The sequence below is a fragment of the Bufo bufo genome, chromosome 11 (genome assembly GCF_905171765.1).
Source record: "Bufo bufo chromosome 11, aBufBuf1.1, whole genome shotgun sequence".
In the NCBI taxonomy this organism is placed as follows: Eukaryota; Metazoa; Chordata; class Amphibia; order Anura; family Bufonidae; genus Bufo; species Bufo bufo.
The window spans coordinates 91852813-91876928 of NC_053399.1; the positions used below are offsets into that span (position 1 = coordinate 91852813).

Consider the following 24116-nt stretch of genomic DNA (forward strand, 5'->3'; position numbering starts at 1 on the left):
ATGAACACTTCCTCTTTCTTTGCTGCTTCAGCTCAGATAAGTGGATGATTTATTTGCTGTTTCATTGGCTGTTTTCATATATATATATATATATACACTACTTGTACTTATATTTTATCTGTACTTTATTCCTATCCTAGTCCCTCTCTGGAAGACTTGTCTTCCTCCATTTTCGCTATATCCTATATATATATATATTTATATATATATATTTCTTTCTCTTCCTTCGGGGGGTTAATCGCTTTGTTGTTATCTTTTTTCTCTGCCTATTTGCGCTGTCGGCGCATTGTTAGGTTTTTCTTTTCCCCATTCCGGCGTCCCGTTTTGAGCTGTTGTTCCCTTTGGGTGTCTCGGCCATTTTACTGTTCCCCTTCCCCCCCTTTTTCCCCCCCCTCCTTCTTCATTACCTTGTCCTTGTTCCCGCTCCGTTTTCGCGGGCTTTTGCGGCACAGTCTCTTCAGGCGCCGAGATCTCGCGATACTGAGCGAGATTCTCGGCCACCGTCCTTTGTCTCACTTCACCTCATTGGAGATCCGGTGAAGGGGAGGAGTCTCGTCTCGGCTCTGCATCGCTGCGTCTCCCTTCTCTCTCAGTTCTCATCGCCGGATTCACAGTGCAGTTCTTCCTTACAGTTATTCCTCAGCGCCGTTATCTTCTGTCTATAGGGGTGACTTACTCCTCTAGATAGTCCTTCCAGCATGTCTAACGTCCCTGTGTCCCCGGCCAGCTCTATTCAGGTGAGGCACTCTGGTCATGTGTCACCAGTCCCTCCCCATAGGGTTAATGAACCCTCTGCCCAGGAGTTACAGGCTGCTAACCTCCAGCAGTCTATTTCTGAAGCTGTTGTAGCTGGTATGAGCTCAGTGTCAGTGACCTTATCTCAATCTATCTCCCAGGCCCTGAGGGCTCAACCTATAAACACTGACATGCCCCCTCCTGCCTCCAGAACACATGTGAATGTGGGCTCTGTCCCACCTAATGAATGCGCGTTTAAGTCGCGCAAAAGAGCTAACCCGCGCCCGGCAGAAAGGGTGCGATCTTGGAAAACCGCACGGTCTCAACCGGAGCCGGTTTCTGATTCAGACGCAGAGTCTGTTGAGGAGGCTTATGATGATTACCCCCACCAGTCTGGGGAGGATGAATTAATTGATGTGGCAGTTGATCCTGCTATTGAGGATGACCCGTCTTATGCAGCGGGGACAGGTATTGACCCTATAGTGTCTGACAAAGATACTATCCTGGATCCCATGGGGGACCCTCTGTTCGATCCCGACCAATTGCACCATCCGAGGTCCTCTGAATGGCTTCCCGCCACTCATGTGGCTCAATATCTGGAAGCAAGGATCCGTACTCCCCTGTCTAAAGAGGCTCGCAGTAAATTACGGGCGGAATGTCCGCGACCTCTGATTCCGCACAAAATATGCGAGACCCCCAGCGTGGACCCTAAAGTGGTTCAGTTTCTGGCTAAAACAGGGTTCAACCCGCGCAAGGGGTTGGACTCGGCATTGAAAGCTTGCCAAGACAAGCTGCTTGATTTGACCGGTCCTTTGGCAAAAATCTTTGATCTTGCCGAATGTGCTAAAGCAGCGGGCACACAGGTTGACCCTGAGACCCTCAGTGGTTGGGCCCAAAGGGCTATTTGTTTGACTGGCAATATAAATACCTCAATTGCCATTGAAAGAAGAAAGGCTATATTAATGAAAATTGAGCCTAAATTGGCAAATTTATCCCTGACAGAATCTGGGAAAGAGGCCCAAGGTCTCCTCTTTGGGGACCCATTCATAAAAGAATTAGGCTTTCACGGCCCTTGATAAAGCGCAAAGCTCCATGCGCCGCGTTTTCCAGACGCGTTTTTCCTCCAGGGCCGGCAATCTCAGGAGCCGACTGTCCGGCCGAACCAACTTCCAGCCCAGAGGTACGGGCCGTGGCTCCTTCAATTACCGCCAATCGCTGCAGGATTCCAAGTACCAACCTACCTTCTTCCCATCCCGCGGAGGTCCTTCGCGCTTCAGAGGGTTCCGAGGCGCTTCCGGGTCTAGACGCCCTTATGGTAAGTCGTCCTTGTGTGTCGTCTCTGATTCCCCAACAGGTTGGGGGAAGGATCCGTCTCTTTTCCCATGCGTGGTCAAAGATCACCTCAGACCAGTGGGTTCTCTCTACGGTCCGGGGTTTTACCATCGAACTGGTATCCTCCCCAACGAACCTTCCCGCTATTCTATGGGGTCCAGTCTCAGACCAAACGCTTTTACATGCAGAGCTTTCGTCCCTTCTATTCAAAGGAGCTATAGAGTTGTCCCCCGACCCTCACTTGGGGGTGCTGAGCAGCATCTTTTTAGTACAGAAGAAAGGTGGCCAGTTCCGACCGGTCATAAATCTCAAACATTTGAATGTCTTCGTTCGCTACAGACATTTCAAAATGGAGGGCATCCATCTTCTAAGAGATATGCTTCTTCCAAGAGACTGGTTTGTCAAGTTGGATCTGAAGGATGCGTACCTTACGGTTCCGATAGCTCCTTCGTCCCGAAATCTCCTTCAGTTTTTATGGAACGGTCAGACATGGAGGTTTACTTGCCTCCCGTTTGGCCTATCCTCCGCTCCGTGGTGTTTTACAAAACTCTTGAAACCGGTAGTGGCTTGGCTCAGAGCGAGAGGGGTGCGTCTAATCATCTATTTAGACGACATCCTGATCATGGCCCAGAATCCTTCCATTCTTTTAGATCATTTGGAAATGGCCAAATCCCTTCTTCAGGGGTTAGGTTTCATTCTCAATCTGGAGAAGTCGTGCCTCATACCAGCCACCACGGTGGAGTTCCTGGGTTTTGCCATAAACTCTTTGGATCTATCCCTCAGTCTTCCCTTAGCCAAAGTCAAGTCAATCCGCAAAGAGATTCGTCATGCGTTATTGCTCCCTCAGTTATCCCTCCGACACCTGGCTCGCCTGATCGGTCTTCTCACTTCTTCCATTCAGGCAATATTCCCTGCTCCCCTCCATTATCGTGCTCTTCAGAGACTAAAGATTGCTCACCTGAGAGCGGGAGCCTCGTACTCAGATACTCTGGTCTTGGATTTGGAGACCAGAGACGAGTTGATTTGGTGGATACACAATCTGTCAGTGTGGAACGGCCGGGCTATTTTCGGCCCACATCCAGATATGGTTATCGAGTCCGATGCCAGTCTGATGGGGTGGGGAGCACACTGTCAGGGAGTCTCCACGGGTGGAGCGTGGTCTCCCGGGGAGTCTCGTCTTCACATCAATGCCCTCGAGCTCTTAGCGGGTTCCTTTGCGATCCGCAGTTTCGCTCAGGGTTCAGTTCGGGCGTGTATTCGCCTGCGTATGGACAATGTCTCGGCTGTCCGATACGTGAACTGCCTAGGAGGGACTCGGTCCAGGGTTTTGTCTTGTCTGGCCAAAGACTTTTGGGAGTTTTGTCTTTCCAACAGCATTTCGGTGGTGGCGGAATACATTCCAGGCCTCCACAACACCTTAGCCGACTGGAGTTCTCGTTACATTTCGGACTCCAGCGACTGGAGGTTGGATCCGAGGGTCTTCCGAGATATTGTATCTCTCTGGGGCCCGTTTTGCATCGATTTGTTTGCGTCACGCCTGAACGCTCAACTACCCAGGTACTTCAGTTGGCGTCCGGATCCGCATGCGGAAGCCGTGGATGCCTTCCTTCAGAACTGGGGCGGTTCTCTCCACTATGCTTTTCCCCCATTCTCACTCATTCCTCGTGTACTCGCTCAGGTTTGTCACCAACAAGCGCAGTTAGTACTGTTAGTTCCCTTTTGGCAGACTCAGAAGTGGTTTCCACAGTTACTGAGTCTTCTCACGGAGGTACCTCGACTTCTGCCGTTTTTTCCTCAGCTACTAATCGACCCTTACGGTGGCCACCATCCACTCCTGTTGGACGGATCCTTGCAACTTCTAGCTTGCCAAGTTTCAGGGGTTCCTGGGATTCCTCACAATTTTCGGCTGCAACCAGGCAGCTGTTGGAGTCAGCTTGGGCTCCAGGCACTAGACGAGCCTATCAGTCTGCGTGGGACGTCTGGGTTCGTTGGTGCGATTCACGGGACTTGGATTCCCTGCAAGCCCCTGTAGCCGCTATTCTTCAATTCCTCACTTCTCTCTTTGAGGCGGGTAAAGCTTACCATACTTTAAACGTGTACCGCTCTGCTATTTCCTCCAGACATTCCGGGTTTGACGGTTGCCCCGCCGGCCAACACCCTTTGGTTTGTAGATTGTTACGGGGGTCTCGCCTGTCACGGCCTCCTAGACCGCGTTTTTCTACCACTTGGGATGTCGCTACAGTCCTTCGTTTCTTGGAGGATTGGCCTCTCAACTCTTTACTGTCTCTGCGACAACTGTCAGCTAAGTTAGTGACCCTTCTTTGTTTGGTGGCTTGTAAGCGCGTCTCGGATGTCCGAGCTTTAGACATTGACGCGCGTTATTTTACTCCTCATGGCGTTATGTTCAACATATCTCGTCGCACGAAAACGAGTATTAAGTCAGTTACTTTTCCGTCTTTTCCTTCTTCTCTGCAACTGTGCCCCGTTGCATGCTTAAAGGAATACCAGTCTCGCACTCTATCTCTTCGCTCTGGAGATTCCCCTCAATTGTTTATTTCTTTTCGGCGCCCTTTTGCTCCGGTAACCAGCGTTACGCTTTCCCGGTGGGTGAAGTGGATTCTTTCCCTCTCTGGGATTGACACTTCCATATTTACCGCGCATTCGGTACGGGGGGCAGCGGCTACCTCAATGTCGGTGGCCGGAGCTCGTTTAGAGGATGTCATGAAGCTGGCGGATTGGTCCCGAGTCTCTACCTTTCGGGAATTCTATTTCAGACCTGATCCGCATGTTTTTACCTCAGTCATTGCTCAGCTTTAAACTAGCAAATATGAGCCTCCGTGTCTTGATATAAAATTGAGGATTTTACTAAGTTATGACGTGAAGTCATGATTTTATGAAAGACACGGAGGCGAGTATTTCCCACCCTTTGTTTTATACCCACCCATCTGGTCTGTGGGATCTCTTGATCTTTTGAAATGTTATTTATATTTATTTGTTGATTGCTTTATTTTTTTCGCAGGGAATGAGTCCGGGTGTGGTTTTACCACTCTCGATTAGTTAGTATCCATATTACCATGATGTCTTATTTTCTCTTCAGGTTGATCGCCCCTGTCAGCTGCTTCCAGGTGTTCTCCTTGCTGCAATCCACTGTTGTTGTTCGCAGTCAAAGTTCGGGCTGTTGGTTGATCGGTCCAAGTTCAAGGTTCTCGTTGAAGTCCACAAAGAAAGAGGAAGTGTTCATGTGGTGATGCGCCTTATATAGGGGCTATGGGGGTGGAGTTGTTGCCATGGTTACACTGATATTTTTTTCTTCAGTTATCTTTGCTGCTAAATGTACAGTAAAGAAAGAGTTAAGCAAATACTCGCCTCCGTGTCTTTCATAAAATCATGACTTTACGTCATAACTTAGTAAAATCCTCAATTGTTTGTTTCAAGATGATGACATCACCAGCCCCCCTACAACAGCCAAAAGACATGAAACTTGCTGGATGGTTAGTGCTACGTTTGTGCCGATAAAATCTTCATCCTATCTCCTTTATTTGTCAAGTTATTAAAAGGTCACCAAAGGTCACCCAGCCCCCCACCACAGCCAAAAGACACAAAACCGTCTGGTTGGTTAGTGCTACGCTTGTGCTGGTTTGCGCTGTAAAAAATAACATTTGTGCTGCTTTTATTTGTAAGATAAAAATAAATGAAGAACAAATAAACCAAAACATAGAGATATCCTAGTGACCGTCACTATGTTGGCCAGAAGATAGGACCCTGTGTGGCCCCCGAAACGTTGGCTGTTTGACACATGTGACGATTGAATAAAAAGTGCTTTACTTCTTGCACATATCATCGAGTGCTGGTGACTGTATCTGACACGGCGCCATCCATGTTGTCACTTCAAGCACCGACCTCTTACTCAAGGTCTGGACGCTGTACGGCGCGCAGGTGATTTCGGATTATTAGCCGCTTGTAGTTCCCAATTACTATTTGTTAAGCGTAGGTAGCAAAGGTTTTAGATTGACTGACGTGCAGTTACCGTTTAATGAAGACTGTGAAAAAGTCAGAACTTAATATGGACATCTCTATGTTTTGGTTTATTTGTTCTTCATTTGTCATTGATTTTCATGAAAACTTTATGATCTACAGTTTGTAAAATGATTTGTAGAATAAAAATGTTTAAGACACATTTTACTCTTCTACTTCTTGATAGTTAGTATTTCGTTTTTTGGCTGTAGCTATAATCATTCTTACCTCAAGTGATGTCAGTCCATATTAACTTGTCTTAGGCTACTTTCACACTAGCGTTGTTTAAATCCGGCGTTCAATTCAGACACCGGAATTGCCCGCCGGATCCGGAAAAACGCGTGAAAACGGATTACATTAGGATTTTGATCACAATGAAAAAATGCATCGGAAAAAACGGATCCGCCATTTATGGACTTTAACTTTTTTTTCACATTTTTCGGGTTTAACATGCAAAAGCCGGATCCGGTTTGACTGAACACCTGGCGCCTGATCCGGCGTTAATGCAAGTCAATGGTGTTCAGTCAAAGTGTTCAGGATTTTTGGACGGAGGTAAAAATACAGCATGCTACGGTTTTCTGAAAAGCCTGATCAGTCAAAAAGACTGAAGTGAAGACATCCTGAACGGATTCCTCTCCATTCAGAATGCATGGGGATAAAACTGATCAGTTCTTTTCCGGATTTGAGCCCCTAGGACGGAACTCAGCGCCGGAAAAGAAAAACGCTAGTGTGAAAGTAGCCTTAGGGTACTTTCACACTTGCGTTGTTTGATTCCGGCAGGCAGTTCCGTTGCCTGAACTGTATGCAAACGCATGTCATTTTTTCTGACTGATCAGGCATTTTTCAGACGGATCAGGATCCTGATCAGTCTGAAAAATGCCTGATCAGTCAGCAAAATGCATTGCAATACCGGATCCGTTTTTCCGGTGTCATCAGGCAAAACGGATCCGGTATTTATTTTTCTCATTTTTAAAGGTCTACGCATGCAAAAAAATGCCGGATTCAGGCAAGTCTTCCTTTTTTTTTCGCCGGAGATAAAACCGTAGAAACATAGAAACATAGAATGTGTCGGCAGATAAGAACCATTTGGCCCATCTAGTCTGCCCAATATATCTGAATCCTATGAATAGTCCCTGGCCCTATCTTATATGAAGGATAGCCTTATGCCTATCCCATGCATGCTTAAACCCCTTCACTGTATTTGCAGCTACCACTTCTGCAGGAAGGCTATTCCATGCATCCACTACTCTCTCAGTAAAGTAATACTTCCTTATATTACTTTTAAACCTTTGCCCCTCTAATTTAAAACTGTGTCCTCTTGTGGTAGTTTTTCTTCTTTTAAATATGCTCTCTTCCTTTACCGAGTTGATTCCCTTTATGTATTTAGCAGTTTCTATCATATCCCCTCTGTCTCTTCTTTCTTCCAAGCTATACATGTTAAGGTCCTTTAACCTTTCCTGGTAAGTTTTATCCTGCAATCCATGTACTAGTTTAGTAGCTCTTCTCTGAACTCTCTCTAGAGTATCTATATCCTTCTGGAGATATGGCCTCCAGTACTGCACACAATACTCCAAGTGAGGTCTCACCAGTGTTCTGTACAGCGGCATAAGCACTTCACTCTTTCTACTGCTTATACCTCTCCCTATACATCCAAGCATTCTGCTGGCATTTCGTGCTGCTCTATTACATTGTCTTCCCACCTTTAAGTCTTCTGAAATAATTACTCCTAAATCCCTTTCCTCAGATACTGAGGTCAGGACTGTTTCAAATATTCTATATTCTGCCCTTGGGTTTTTACGCCCCAGGTGCATTATCTTGCACTTATCCACATTAAATTTCAGTTTCCAGAGTTCTGACCATTCTTCTAGTTTTCCTAAATCCTTTTCCATTTGGCGTTTCCCTCCAGGAACATCAACTCTGTTACATATCTTTGTGTCATCAGCAAAAAGACAAACCTTACCATCGAGGCCTTTTGCAATATCACTTATGAAGATATTAAACAAAATCGGTCCCAGTACAGATCCCTGTGGAACCCCACTGGTAACATGACCTTGTTTTGAATGTTCTCCATTGACTACCACCCTCTGTTGTCTGTCACTCAGCCACTGCCTAATCCACTCAACAATATGGGAGTCCATGCTCAATGACTGCAGTTTATTGATAAGTCTTCTATGTGGGACAGTGTCAAAAGCCTTCCTAAAATCTAGATATGCGATGTCTACTGCACCTCCACCGTCTATTATTTTAGTCACCCAGTCAAAAAAATCTATAAGATTTGTTTGACATGATCTCCCTGAAGTAAACCCATGTTGTTTTTCATCTTGCAATCCATGGGATTTTAGATGTTCCACAATCCTATCCTTTAATAGGGTTTCCATTAATTTGCCTACTATTGATGTCAGACTCACTGGTCTATAGTTGCTCGATTCCTCCCTACTACCTTTCTTGTGAATGGGCACGACATTTGCCAATTTCCAATCTTCCGGGACGACTCCTGTTACTAATGATTGGTTAAATAAATCTGTTAACGGTTTTGCCAGCTCACCACTAAGCTCTTTTAATAATTTTGGGTGTATCTCATCAGGACCCTGTGACTTATTTGTCTTCACTTTAGACAGCAAACTTAGAACATCTTCCTCTGTAAAGATACATGCATCAAACGATTTATTAGTCATCCTTTCTAGTGGAGGTCCTTCTTCTTTTTCTTTTGTAAAAACTGAACAGAAGTATTCATTAAGGCAGTCGGCTAGCCCTTTATTCTCTTCTACATACCTTCCGTCCTTTGTTTTTAATTTAGTTATTCCTTGTTTTAATTTCCTTTTTTCATTTATATATCTGAAGAATGTCTTATCCCCTTTTTTCATAGACTGAACATGCTACGGTTTTATCTTTTGCCTGATCAGTCAAAACGACTGAACTGAAGACAACCTGATGCATCCTGAACAGATTACTCTCCATTCAGAATGCATGGGGATAAAACTGATCAATTCTTTTCCGGTATAGAGCCCCTGTGACGGAACTCTATGCCGGAAAAGAAAAACGCTAGTGTGAAAGTAGCCTTAGGCCTCTTTCACACTTGCGTTGTCCGGATCCGGCGTGTACTCCACTTGCCGGAATTACACGCCGGATCCGGAAAAACGCAAGTGTACTGAAAGAGTCTTCAAAATGCTTTCAGTGTTACTATGGCACCCAGGACGCTATTAAAGTCCTGGCTGCCATAGTAGTAGTGGGGAGCGGTATACTTACAGTCCGTGCGGCTCCCGGGGCGCTCCAGAATGACGTCAGAGCGCCCCATGCGCATGGATGACGTGATCCATGTGATCACGTGATCCATGCGCTTGGGGCGCCCTGACGTCACTCTGGAACGCCCGGGGAGCCGCACGGACGGTAAGTATACCGCTCCCCCGCTCCCCGCTACACTTTACCATGGCTGCCAGGACTTTAGCGTCCCGGCAGCCATGGTAACCACTCTGAAAAAGCTAAACGTCGTATCCGGCAATGCGCCGAAACGACGTTTAGCTTAAGGCCGGATCCGGATCAATGCCTTTCAATGGGCATTAATTCCGGATCCGGCCTTGCGGCAAGTCTTCAGGACATCCTGATGCATCCTGAACGGATTTCTCTCCATTCAGAATGCATTAGGATAAAACTGATCAGGATTCTTCCGGCATAGAGCCCCGACGACGGAACTCTATGCCGGAAGAAAAGAACGCAGGTGTGAAAGAGCCCTTACTACCTGTTGTGGTAAGGTGCAGGGTACCGTAATGGATGGCAGATACGTGTCACCGCGGTTCCTGGCCTCGGTGAGGTAAGAGCCGGATTTTGTGTGTTAACAGCAGTAGCTGTTGACACCTTTAATACTTAGTATGGCTGCAAAGCCAATCCGGGCCGGCTTTTACTGGGAGTAGGTAAAGAATTGGGCGGGTGCCTACTCCCCACGTTCCAGAACCAGGTTTTGGAGCTGGGATTTAAATTCCCAGGCAGCAATCTCAGCTGAGAGGAGAAGAAAGGGAAATCACTGTGGGGTGGTTTTTGCAGTGTGTGGAGCTGAGGCCTGGACCCCGACACAGGCGTACAGAGCGCCCAGCATCGCGTGAGAAATCTTTATGTGGCTGTGCGATCGGCCAGGACAGGACTCATTCCTGCCGTAAATTCACCCCAGCCGAGATCAGGTATAGTATAGTGGAGAGAGAGTGCCTCGCCATCAAATGGACACTCGAGGCTCTCCGTTACTATCTGTTGGGCACAGTGGCGTACCTACCAGGCAAGCAGATGCTTCGGGGCCCGGGCTGACAAGGGGCCCGAAGCAGTAGTAAACAGTCAGACTGGCCACACCCCCTCTACACTCACTTCACTGCTGCTTTAGAACGTCCTCGGAGCAGAGCAGGGAGCTAAGCCCCGCCCATCACCACGGACCATTAATAGAGGAGCCTGGCTGCTTAAAGGGCTTCCGTCACCCCACTAAACTCTTTTTTTTGTGTACTTATAATCCCTATCCTGCGATATATCGATACATTATGTTATTAATCATTTTCGTTCAGTAGATATGTCAAAAAACATACTTTTATAATATGCCAATTACCTGTCTACCAGCAAGTAGGGCGTCTACTTGCTGGTAGCAGCCGCAAAAAAACTCCCCCTCCTCCTGTTGATTGACAGGGCCAACCGCGATCTCCTCCTCCGACTGGCCCTGTCACAGCATTTCAAAAATCGCGCGCCTGTGTTGATTCGGCGCAGGCGCTCTGAGATAAGGAGGCTCGCCTCCTCAGCACTCCCTCGACGTCATCGGCTGCATTCATCTGCTGTCCTTTGCCCCCCCCAGCTGCATTCATCTGCTGTCCTTTGCCCCCCCCCCCCCCGCTGCATTCATCTGCTGTCCTTTCAGAAGCCCCCCCCAGTCCTGTCCTGTGGGCCCCCTACGTATCTGATGCCCTGCCCTCTAGGCCCCCTATCCATCTGATGCCACACTCCTCTGGGCGCCCATGTGCAGCTTGGGGACACCAGTATGAGGCCAGAATGGGGACTGGAAGATCACGGAGCGGCGGGGAGCAGGCGAGTATGTTTTTTTCAACAACTGTACAATGCACCGCTAGTTCACATCACATTTTTGTCCCACATTTAAGGCTGGGTTCACATCACGTTTTTCCCATCCGTTTAACGTATACAAAAAAACGTATTCGGATGCCTCATACTGATGCCATGACAGTGACATCCGTTCACCATAGAGTTTCATTGAAAAAAATAAAAATAAAATAAAGTATCCATTTTTTTACCGGATTGTGCAGGATACAAGAACGTGGAGTACTGCATTTTTGTATCATGTACGTCATAGTCCAGTAAAAACACATGTATGTTAAAGAATTAAATGCCACCGTATGACGCCTGCCTGCCCGTTTAAAAATTTGCTGTGGGGCCCAGTCATTTCTAGCTACTCCACTGGTTACCAGGGGCTCAGACCATGGGGACAGACTACAGTCGGTGTCAGCCCTGCAGCAATACATAGAATGGGCGCCTATCCTACAGCAGGGGTCATACTAGGCTTGTGATTCCGTTTCGCACCCTTCCGCATCTCCGGATTTGCGGACCCATTGAAGTGAATGGGTCCGCATCCGTGATGCGGAGTGCACACAGTAGGGTGCCCATTTATTGCTGATCCGCATATGCGGTCCGCAATACGGGAATGGCTGGCCCCTTTCACACGAACGATACGGGTTGGCTCCGGATGCGTTCAGTGAAACTCGCACCATTTTTCAAGCAAGTTCAGTCAGTTTTGTCTACGATTGCGTTCAGTTTTTTCCGCGCGGGTGCAATGCGTTTTGATGCGTTTTTCATGCACGTGATAAAAAACTAAAAAAGTTTACAAACAATATCTCCTGGCAACCTGGTGGTGAGCGTGGCGACGTCGGCGCAGGTCCTGCTGAATGAAGATAGGAGATTTCTATCTTCATTCAGCAGGACCTGCTCCGACGTCACCGCGCTCACCGCGTTGTGAGCGCGGTGACGTCACCAAAGGTACTTTTCCTGCCAGGTCCTGAAAGAAGACCAGCCGGGCTGCGTGATCAAGTGGATGAGGTGAATAATTAAATATTTTATTATTTTTTAACCCCTCAAGCCACATGCTACTAAGAATTCTGTATTAAGAATGCTATTATTCAAAAATTTGCTGTGGGGCCCAGTCACCTCTAGTTACGCCCCTAGTTACGCCTGGTGACCGACCACTCCCCTCTCAAGTGGATGAGCCAGGCCAAAGAAAGGAATGCTCGAGTCACCAGGTGGTTTCTGTTTCTACAGAATTACAAATTTATGGTGGCGCACAAAGCTTGCCGATTACTGAGGAATGCGGACGCCCTCTCCCGGGTACACTGTTTTTCGTGTGTCCACCCCCTCAGGGTTAAACAAAGGGGGGGAGTATGTGTGGTAAAGAGTTACAGCCAGCTCACCTTCCGATCCTGTGTGACGGTGCACAGGGCGGACTCAAGCCAGTCCAGAGGTAGATGCACAGTTGAAAGAAAGCTCCGGCACCAGAAGGACATAATGAAAAAGTTCCCGGTCTTTATTTTAGTCACCACAATACAGGTGCATACAGCAACAGTGACACTGAACCCACTTATCCCCACGATCTACGCGTTTCGAACGATGTTGTTCTTAGTCATGATCTGAGGTGTCTGGCGTGTACCGGGCTGAAATAAGGGTCACCTCAAGAGTGTCCGCCCAGAGGGAGGGACCTCAAAATCAGTCCGGTCAACGCAAGACACCTGTGCAAACATATTCACCTGTGACATACAAAAAGTTTCTATACCCCACAGTACTACAAGGCATAATACAATACAAAATATAAAATTGTGTAATTACTCTCCTCCAGAAAGAAAATGATTATATTGGTTGGGAAAATATAGTTCATGATTTTTCAACTTGACATGGCATGGATATACTAATACCGCTCACTGAAAGTCAGCAAAAAGGCACATCCTGGGGTCAAGCTGAAAAACAAGTACAAACCTACAGAAATGCAGAAGTACAGACACAATTAGCATAAATCAGAGATGGTGGTTTGTTATAGTTCTGTGTCAGTGAGACTCGAATGCAAGAAGTCATCTCAAAATTAAACAGGTCTGATTTGATCCGGTCATTCTGTGCGAATTACTGCAGGGTGTGAACATGCGCCTAGATTCATGCATAGAGGATAATCGGACACATTAAGATGACTATGGTGCATTCAAGGATCACCGATCAGGCTGGAGTATATCATCTGTTTTTGTTCACATCCATCTACTGAGAGAGAAAAAACCCATTTCATGTCAACTTTGCCGCACACTCCAAGGTACGGAGCAGTCCACATAAAAGCAACATGTTAATTCATTATAATGAAATCTTGAATAGCTTAATATTGACAGAAAAAAGTTTGTATAATATGGATTAAAGCAAAATCTGTGGGTATTATGTATTTACACGCATTTTGAAAAATAAACCGATACTATATATTCTGTTGCTGTTGCCTGTAATTTTTATCATGATATAATTATATTATTATTTTGATATATTATGCCTTCAGTCGTGACATATTTTTCTATTATCATTATCATCATTTATCTATGGGAGCTAAATTCTCCCCGTCTCTGGCGTTTTGGGAGGAAAAGTATGTTTTCTCAGTTGATAATCCCTTTTCTGGGTGTCTTGTCCGGTATGGCAGATACATCGATGATTTGCTCCTCATTTGGGGGGGGGGGGGCGATGTATCTGCCATACCGGAATTTACCCATTATTTGAATCAAAATACATATAATCTGAGGTTCACTTGTGTGCACCATCCTACAACTATCCATTTTTTGGATTTAACATTAACTGGAATTGCGGATCAGATAGTGCTGACAGAGACCTATCGCAAAGAGGTATCTGGCAACACTACCCTTAAGGCGAATTCTCACCATCCATTCCACACTATTAAAAGTATGCCTGTCGGTGAATTCATAAGAGCTAGAAGAAACTGTAGTACAGATGGAGCATTCAACAAGGAATGTATGAAAGTGTGGAGACGTCTCAAAATGCGAGGTTACCCACAATAGATGCTTCATAGGGGTTTTAAAATTGCCAAAAATAAATCTAGAGCTAATGTCACTACCAGAGCTTTGAGACGTTCTCACAGCTCTGTTTCTCCACCCCTGTGATGATGTCACTACTAGAGCTGGGAGGAGTTCTCACTGCTCTGTTTCTCCGCCCCTGGGATGAGGTCATTACTTTCTGTTTCCTTCCTCCCAGCTGTTCCTCCTATGTTTGATTTCTCTGCCTTTAAATCACCCCTCCTCCTTTGTAGGGTGTGGATTATATTTCTCATTTGAGTTGTAGCTCTTGCTTGAGTATCTTCACTTGTAAGCTATCATTTCACTGGACCTGTGTTCTGCTGCAGCAAGTACTCCGGATATTGCCACCTGTCTTTGGATCCGTCTTCTCTGCTGCTGCAGCTCCTTCAGCTAAGTGTGCAGACATTGTAGTGTATCTGTTTTCTGACCGGATCCGAGGCGACCACGGTTCCCTCCATATACTGAGCAGGGCACCGGTGGCCGTGCCCCTTCCACTATTGTAGGGGTTACAGTGGTCATCAGTCTTAGGTACGCGGGCATGCCTCGTTCCACCATTAGGATCCGGGTATGTGATTAGCAGCATAGGGAAAGCTTTGAGGGTCTGACAGGGGTCACCCTTTATCCTCCCTAGTTTGGGTCCGGTCAGTAGCTCTATTTACTGTGTATGCTCTAGTTGCTCACATACAGCCGTGACAGCTAAATTATTAAACCTCAAATCCAATATAGAGAGAGAATCAGCAAATGAAGATAATAATTCCGCTATTAATGGGCAAACGGATGAATATAACAACAAAAGCTGTATTAAATCCGATATCATCCGAAAAAATAATAATACCATACCAACAATTGTACTCACATACAGTAGACAATTTGCAGAAATTATGAATATCATTCATAGATGTCTCCCTATCTTGTATGAAGAGAACATCCTGAGGGAAACTTTGAGACATGGCTGCCGGGTAGTATCTAAAAGACCTGATACTCTCGGCAAAACACTCTCTCCCTCTATGTACACTCCTACACATTCTAAAAAACCAGCTACATGGTTAAAATATACCGGTTTCTCAAAATGTGGACATACAAGATGTAAAACATGTAAAGTCGCCAAAAACACCAAAGAATTCCATAATTCAATGCACACGGAAATTTTTCCTATTAAGAGTTTTATAAACTGCAACACAATAGGAATCATATATATTATCACCTGTACATCATGTCACCTGATATATGTAGGTTGCACTAGTAGGAAATTCAAAGATCGACTACGTGAACACCTTCATTACATTTTGAATCCAACAGCTACAGGAGTTTCTAAGGCGGCACACCATTTTATAGATGTCCATAACCGTAATATAGATACACTTAGTACCTTTGCTTTCGAACGTGTCACATTGTCCCAAAGAGGGGGTAATATCAAACAAAAAATCCTCCTTAGGGAAGCATTTTGGATTTGGAGACTTAATACAAGATTTCCATACGGTCTCAATCTTAAAAAAGAAGTAATGTATTTGTACTAATATCCACATGCAACACAGCCAAAGTTTCGCCTTGTTTTTACACATACCCATATATATATATTTTTTATGGTTATGTTTAATTATTTGTGTGTACTCTTTCCGAAATTCATGATTGGACCATCTTATGACTAATGTATGGGTTCGCCATGCATATAATTATGGGGATCATCCTCAGGATGGTTATGCATGACTTATCCAATACATTGGTGTCGTGATAGTATGTGTGTCCAGTACACATGTGAATCCTCTATCACATGTTAGCAGGCAGACTCAGAAACAGGCATATTATCTGTCGCTGCCCACCTTATTCTCATTTTATTTGTTTTTGTGTCTTTTTGTCTTGCTAAAGCTTGACCCCAGTATGTGCTTTTTTGCTGACTTTCAGTGAGCGGTATTAGTATATCCATGCCATGTCAAGTTGAAAAATCATGAACTATATTTTCCCAACCAATATAATAATTTTCTTTCTGGAGGAGAGTAATTACACAGTTTTATATTTTGTACTGTATTATGCCTTGTAGTACTGTGGGGTATAGAAACTTTTTGTATGTCACAGGTGAATATGTTTGCACAGGTGTCTTGCGTTGACCGGACTGATTTTTTTGCCTGCCCTGATTTTGAGGTCCCTCCCTCTGGGCGGACACTCTTGAGGTGACCCTTATTTCAGCCCGGTACACGCCAGACACCTCAGATCATGACTAAGAACAACATCGTTCGAAACGCGTAGATCGTGGGGATAAGTGGGTTCAGTGTCACTGTTGCTGTATGCACCTGTATTGTGGTGACTAAAATAAAGACCGGGAACTTTTTCATTACGTCCTTCTGGTGCCGGAGCTTTCTTTCAACGGGGGAGTATGTGGTAAGGTCCAGGGTACCGTAATGGATGGCAGATACGTGTCACCGAGGTTCCTGGCCTCGGTGAGGTAAGAGCCGGATTTTGTGTGTTAACAGCAGTAGCTGTTGACACCTTTAATACTTAGTATGGCTGCAAAGCCAATCCGGGCCGGCTTTTACTGGGAGTAGGTAAAGAATTGGGCGGGTGCCTACTCCCCACGTTCCAGAACCAGGTTTTGGAGCTGGGATTTAAATTCCCAGGCAGCAACCTCAGCTGAGAGGAGAAGAAAGGGAAATCACTGTGGGGTGGTTTTTGCAGTGTGTGGAGCGAAGGCCTGGACCCCGACACAGGCGTACAGAGCGCCCAGCATCGCGTGAGAAATCTTTATGTGGCTGTGCGATCGGCCAGGACAGGACTCATTCCAGTAAAGGAGCCAGGTGAAGCTCTCTGTTATTTTGTGTGTGAACTAACACCAAGAGACTGTTCTGCTTTTTTCGTTGGAGCAATAGACGCTCTTTTGCTTCATTACCTGGACTCCATTTGCCTCTATACTTCACCCGCACCCCTGTCTACCGGAGTAATTCCCCACATTGTGTAAAGTGAGTATGCTTCAGCCCTGTTAGGGTACTTTCACACTTGCGTTCTTGTCTTCCGGCATAGAGTTCCGTCGTCGGGGCTCTATGCCGGAAGAATCCTGATCAGTTTTATCCTAATGCATTCTGAATGGAGAGAAATCCGTTCAGGATGCATCAGGATGTCTTCAGTTCCGGAACGGAACGTTTTTTGGCCGGAGAAAATACTGCAACATGCTGCGCTTTTTGCTCCAGCCAAAAATCCTGAACACTTGCCGCAAGGCCGGATCCGGAATTAATGCCCATTGAAAGGCATTAATCCCGATCCGGCCTTAAGCTAAACGTCGTTTCGGTGCATTGCCGGATCCGACGTTTAGCTTTTTCTGAATGGCTACCATGGCTCCCAGGATGCTAAAGTCCTGGCAGCCATGGTAAAGTGTAGTGGGGAGCGGGGGAGCAGTGTACTTACCGTCCGTGCGGCTCCCCGGGCGCTCCAGAGTGATGTCAGGGCGCCCCACGTGCATGGGTCGCTCTGACGTCATTCTGGAGCGCCCCGGGAGCCGCACGGACGGTAAGTATACTGCTCCCCCGCTCCCCACTACTACTATGGCAACCAGGACTTTAATAGCGTCCTGGCTGACATAGTAACACTGAACGCATTTTGAAGACGGATCCGTCTTCAAATGCTTTCAGTTCACTTGCGGTGTTACGGATCCGGCGGGCACCTCCGGCAAATGGAGTACACGACGGATCCGGACAATGCAAGTGTGAAAGAGGCCTTAATGGAGTTTATAAAATTAAGCAGCACAAATGCAGCACTAACCAACCAGCCCGGTTTCGTGTCTTTTGGCTGTGGTGGAGGGCTGGTGACCTTTGGTGACCTTTTAATAAATGGTTAATAACTTTTTTTTAATTATTATTATTAATAATGTTTTATTTGTTATTCCTTTCATAATACAAATTTAAAATTAGCTTTGACAATACAAAATCTGAGTTCAACATTCAACACAATCTGTAGGTTGTCTACCCTAATATACGCTTAAAAGCAATTTTATTAATAGTATCTTAAAAATCGTGGCGAATCTGCCACATATTGAATTCGTCAGGCTAAACCTGGACAGGTGGCTCACTCCACAATTATAAGGGTATAGCCACTCCTTCCACGTTTTCAAAGACGTGCAAAACTGGAATTATCAGTGTAGTCTGCTGTGTATGCGTCTCCTGATAATGCGCTCACTATGTGTGCTGGAGTTGTTTATGGAATATCAAAAGCACCAGCTATAACATTAGTAGCAGCTTGGGCTGCAACAATGTATCACAATTAGACCTCATGCACACGACCGTTGTTGGGTTCCGTGATTTTCTGCGGACACATTGACTTTCAATGGGTCCGTTGAAAACTCGGAAAATGTACCGTTTGTCACCCGTGTCCGTAATCCGTGTTTCCAGTCCGTCCAAAAAATATGACCTGTCCTATTTTTTTTACGGACAACGGTTCGCGGACCCATTCAAGTCAATGGGTCCGTGAAAAAACACGGAGGCACACAAGATTGTCATCCGCGTCCGTTTTTTTCCTATCATTTTCAAGGCAAACTTGAGTTAGATTTTTTTTTCACTTTTCATGTCTGGTGATTCTCCAAAAATCAAGGAAGACGCACGGACAAAAAAATGGAAACGGATCACGAAACAACGGAACCCTGTTTTGCGGACCGTGAAAAAATACTGTCGTGTGCATGAGGCCTTAGTGAGTGAAGAACGATAGTAGATGGGATAGATAAGTTGCGGGTGAGAGCTTATTGTTTGAGCTCTACTTACAACCCTGCTGCTCTTTATCTCTATTATCCCATCACTAATAGCAAAAGGACCGTCTCTGCCTATTAGGGCGTCTCCTCGACGCGTTTCTATGTCACTATATAAGTAGTAACATGTCCTCAGGAGCAGAGTTACAGTGGCATCAGTGCAGTTTTATTTAATCTTAGATAACGTGCGCTGTGTCCACTGGTAGAGAGAACGCTGCGCGCGTCTGTTGTTGCGCGCGTGCAGCTCAAAAGAGATACAGCCTCCGGCACTATGTTTGCAGCCGTCTCGCGGCCGCTCATATCAAAATCGCCACTCCCACTGGGCGGAGCTTCATCGGCCGGCGGTGACGTCACCCAGAAGGGGTGAAACGTTCTGCGGATCCGCTCTGACCAATCTCCTCTGCTAGTCGCTGTTGTGGGTATGTGTTATCGTGGGCACAAATTGCCTACTATCGAGGGGGAACACTGAATGTTGGTAACATATCAGGGTGAAGGTTGGACAATAAAGAACCGCATATTAGTGAATATAAGTATATTATTATAAGTCCCATATATTAGATCCTAGGACAGTTAGTATATACAAAAACTTCATAGTAACCAGGTCATATATGAATTCCCACCTACAGTGGTGCAGTAGATATATAGGATGGTTTACAAAGTATCTCATATGTCCTGGTATCCATGTGATGTGGTGACTGCCACTCTCATATAATTCCCATCGCACTGATTATGTACCTGGTATTGAAGGACTGTACAGGCTGTGCACCAATTGATCTCGCAAGTTGCTTCCTCTTCTAAAAGTGATCAATGGAGAATCACTTATAAGGTGCCCGACTATCGGATCAGATTTGAGGATGCTCCAATTCTCCCTTATGAGGTTTCTCACCTCCTTTTTGGCCTGATCATAGGAGCCTATAATTCTTATTTTATTGTCTGCAGTTCTTTTTTTGGGGGCCAGGAGATCATCTCTGTTGCTAGCTGAGGCATGCTGATATGCCTCAGCGAGACAGGGGCCGGGGTATCCTCTCTGACTAAACCGTTTTTGTAGGTCAGAGGAAGCTCTCTTGAAATCAATCCATTCTGAGCAATTTCGTCGGGCTCTCAGATATTGCCCCTTAGGTATTCCAGATTTTAGTTTGGTGGGGTGTGCACTCTCCCATCTAAGTAGGGTGTTTGTGGATGTTGGTTTACAAAACATTTTCGTTACAATTTTTCTGGATTTGTCAATACTAATGCATAAGTCCAGGAACGTCAGTTGCATGTTATTAATCTCGCTCGTGAAGAATAGACCCAGATCATTTTGATTAAGTTCACTCACAAAGTTATTAAAGGCCGTGCTGGTACCGTTCCATAGAATGAACACGTCGTCTATGAATCTTATCCATAGGATAATAGACGACGTCCATTGTTCCATTGTCTCACTAAAAACGCATTCCCTCTCCCACCAGCCCAGGTAGAGGTTGGCATAAGTCGGAGCACACGGACTACCCATGGCCACTCCCCTGAGCTGGTGGTAGAACTTGCGGTCAAAGGTGAATACGTTGTGATTCAAGATGAAATCCAGTAGCTCGATCACAAAGCCATTGTGATTGGTCAAATGTGATCCTCTTTCCGTAAGGAAGGCGCTCACTGCCTGGCAACCCCTCTCATGGGGTATTGAACTATACAAAGCCTCATCGGAGCTACAGGAATGTATTGAGTCAGCAAAAAAACTGGCTGCTGTCACAGACTTTGAGAAAAGAGAACTAGTGCTTCAGCAATCTGTCGAAAGATTCACTGGGTTCCTAAAAGAAAAGAAACATTTTCAATTTATAAGGGACACAAAAGATTTCAAAGAAGGTAAAATATTTGACTTCATTAAAACGGACAGAAAAGCCAGAAGTGAAAGTGAAGCTGATCAGTCATCCTCGGACTGTGACATTGAGTCTGACAGTCAATCCAAGAACAACTTTGGTAATAGAGGGAGAAAAAGAGGGGGTTACAGGAATCGCGGCCGTGGCCGTGGAGGCAGCAAAAGGGGGAATAGAGGTGGTTTTTTAGGGCCTATGCTAATGACCTCAGAATACCCATTGAGGAACAGAAGGGGCAATTAGAACAAAAGGAGCCCGATAAACTACAAGTTATTAACATCTCCAAACGCACCAGTACCAGCACGGCCTTTAATAACTTTGTGAGTGAACTTAATTAAAATGATCTGGGTCTATTCTTCACGAGCGAGATTAATAACATGCAACTGACGTTCCTGGACTTATGCATTAGTATTGACAAATCCAGAAAAATTGTAACGAAAATGTTTCGGAAACCAACGTCCACAAACACCCTACTTAGATGGGAGAGTGCACACCCCACCAAACTAAAATCTGGAATACCTAAGGGGCAATATCTGAGAGCCCGACGAAATTGCTCAGAATGGATTGATTTCAAGAGAGCTTCCTCTGACCTACAAAAACGGTTTAGTCAGAGAGGATACCCCGGCCCCTGTCTCGCTGAGGCATATCAGCATGCCTCAGCTAGCAACAGAGATGATCTCCTGGCCTCCAAAAAAAGAACTGCAGACAATAAAATAAGAATTATAGGCTCCTATGATCAGGCCAACAAGGAGGTGAGAAACATCATAAGGGAGAATTGGAGCATCCTCAAATCTGATCCGATAGTCGGGCACCTTATAAGTGATTCTCCATTGATCACTTTTAGAAGAGGAAGCAACTTGCGAGATCAATTGGTGCACAGCCTGTACAGTCCTTCAATACAATCTACGTGGCTTCCAAATAGACCACCCGGTACATTCAAATGTGGCAAGTGCATTGCCTGTAAAGCCATTAAAAAGGGCAACGTGGTAAAATGCACTACCACAGGCCGAGAGTTCACAATCAGATCTTTTATAAACTGCAAGACGGTAGGAGTGATCTATGTGGCCACATGCATCTGCCTCAAACAGTATGTAGGCAAAACGAAGAGGGAGTTCAGGAGACGGATTGGCGAGCATTTGCTGAACATCACAAATGAAGATGATACGCCTATTGCCCAGCATGTGGCGGAATGCCACCCAGGAGTGAAACGATGCATCTCTTTCCAGGGCATAGAACATGTCAGAACATCTCCAAGAGGTGGAGACATAGACAATCTGTTACTGAGAAAAGAGGCTCAATGGACCTTTACATTGCGCACAGTGAAACCATTTGGTCTAAATGACCATATATCATATACCTGTTTCATTTGATGCAATTCCCCCCCCCCCCCCTCTAATTTCCAGATGGGAATTATATGAGAGTGGCAGTCACCACATCACATGGATACCAGGACATATGAGATACTTTGTAAACCATCCTATATATCTACTGCACCACTGTAGGTGGGAATTCATATATGACCTGGTTACTATGAAGTTTTTGTATATACTAACTGTCCTAGGATCTAATATATGGGACTTATAATAATATACTTATATTCACTAATATGCGGTTCTTTATTGTCCAACCTTCACCCTGATATGTTACCAACATTCAGTGTTCCCCCTCGATAGTAGGCAATTTGTGCCCACGATAACACATACCCACAACAGCGACTAGCAGAGGAGATTGGTCAGAGCGGATCCGCAGAACGTTTCACCCCTTCTGGGTGACGTCACCGCCTGCCGATGAAGCTCCGCCCAGTGGGAGTGGCGATTTTGATATGAGCGGCCGCGAGACGGCTGCAAACATAGTGCCGGAGGCTGTATCTCTTTTGAGCTGCACGCGCGCAGCGTTCTCTCTACCAGTGGACACAGCGCACGTTATCTAAGATTAAACAAAACTGCACTGATGCCACTGTAACTCTGCTCCTGAGGACATGTTACTACTTATATAGTGACATAGAAACGCGTCGAGGAGACGCCCTAATAGGCAGAGACGGTCCTTTTGCTATTAGTGATGGGATAATAGAGATAAAGAGCAGCAGGGTTGTAAGTAGAGCTCAAACAATAAGCTCTCACCCGCAACTTATCTATCCCATCTACTATCGTTCTTCACTCACTAATTGTGATACATTGTTGCAGCCCAAGCTGCTACTAATGTTATAGCTGGTGCTTTTGATATTCCATAAACAACTCCAGCACACATAGTGAGCGCATTATCAGGAGACGCATACACAGCAGACTACACTGATAATTCCAGTTTTGCACGTCTTTGAAAACGTTGAAGGAGTGGCTATACCCTTATAATTGTGGAGTGAGCCACCTGTCCAGGTTTAGCCTGACGAATTCAATATGTGGCAGATTCGCCACGATTTTTAAGATACTATTAATAAAATTGCTTTTAAGCGTATATTCAGGCAGTTAAACATATTCTTCATACATATACGCAAAATTTAGTTCATAGTTACACACTGTATACCATAATAAACACAAACAATACCACAATGGTAGATAATCTGTTCTATCTTGGGGAGTTCCACGACTCCCCATTGGACTCCACAATACATTTAGCTCAGACCTCTTATTGTCTATCCAAATTAACTTATCCCCCACCTTAAATAACTGATCCCCCTCCCCATAGCAGTGTCATCCACTGATCCCCCTCCCCATAGCAGTGTCATCCACTGATCCCCCTCCCCATAGCAGTGCCATCCACTGATCCCCCTCCCCATAGCAGTGTCATCCACTGATCCCCCTCCCCATAGCAGTGTCATCCACTGATCCCCCTCCCCATAACAGTGTCATCCACTGATCCCCCTCCCCATAACAGTGTCATCCACTGATCCCCCTCCCCATAACAGTGTCATCCACTGATCCCCCTCCCCATAGCAGTGCCATCCACTGATCCCCCTCCCCATAGCAGTGCCATCCACTGATCCCCCTCCCCATAGCAGTGTCATCCACTGATCCCCCTCCCCATAACAGTGTCATCCACTGATCCCCCTCCCCATAACAGTGTCATCCACTGATCCCCCTCCCCATAGCAGTGCCATCCACTGATCCCCCTCCCCATAGCAGTGCCATCCACTGATCCCCCTCCCCATAGCAGTGTCATCCACTGATCCCCCTCCCCATAGCAGTGTCATCCACTGATCCCCCTCCCCATAGCAGTGTCATCCACTGATCCCCCTCCCCATAGCAGTGTCATCCACTGATCCCCCTCCCCATAGCAGTGTCATCCACTGATCCCCCTCCCCATAGCAGTGTCATTCACTGATCCCCCTCCCCATAACAGTGTCATCCACTGATCCCCCTCCCCATAACAGTGTCATCCACTGATCCC

General features: G+C 45.9%; 1 protein-coding gene across 1 annotated transcript in view; it reads right to left on the bottom strand.

Moving 5' to 3' along the window:
* Window positions 1-24116, bottom strand: part of LOC120982325 — a 42228-nt gene that overhangs the window by 12391 nt on the left and 5721 nt on the right. The window lies entirely within an intron of this gene.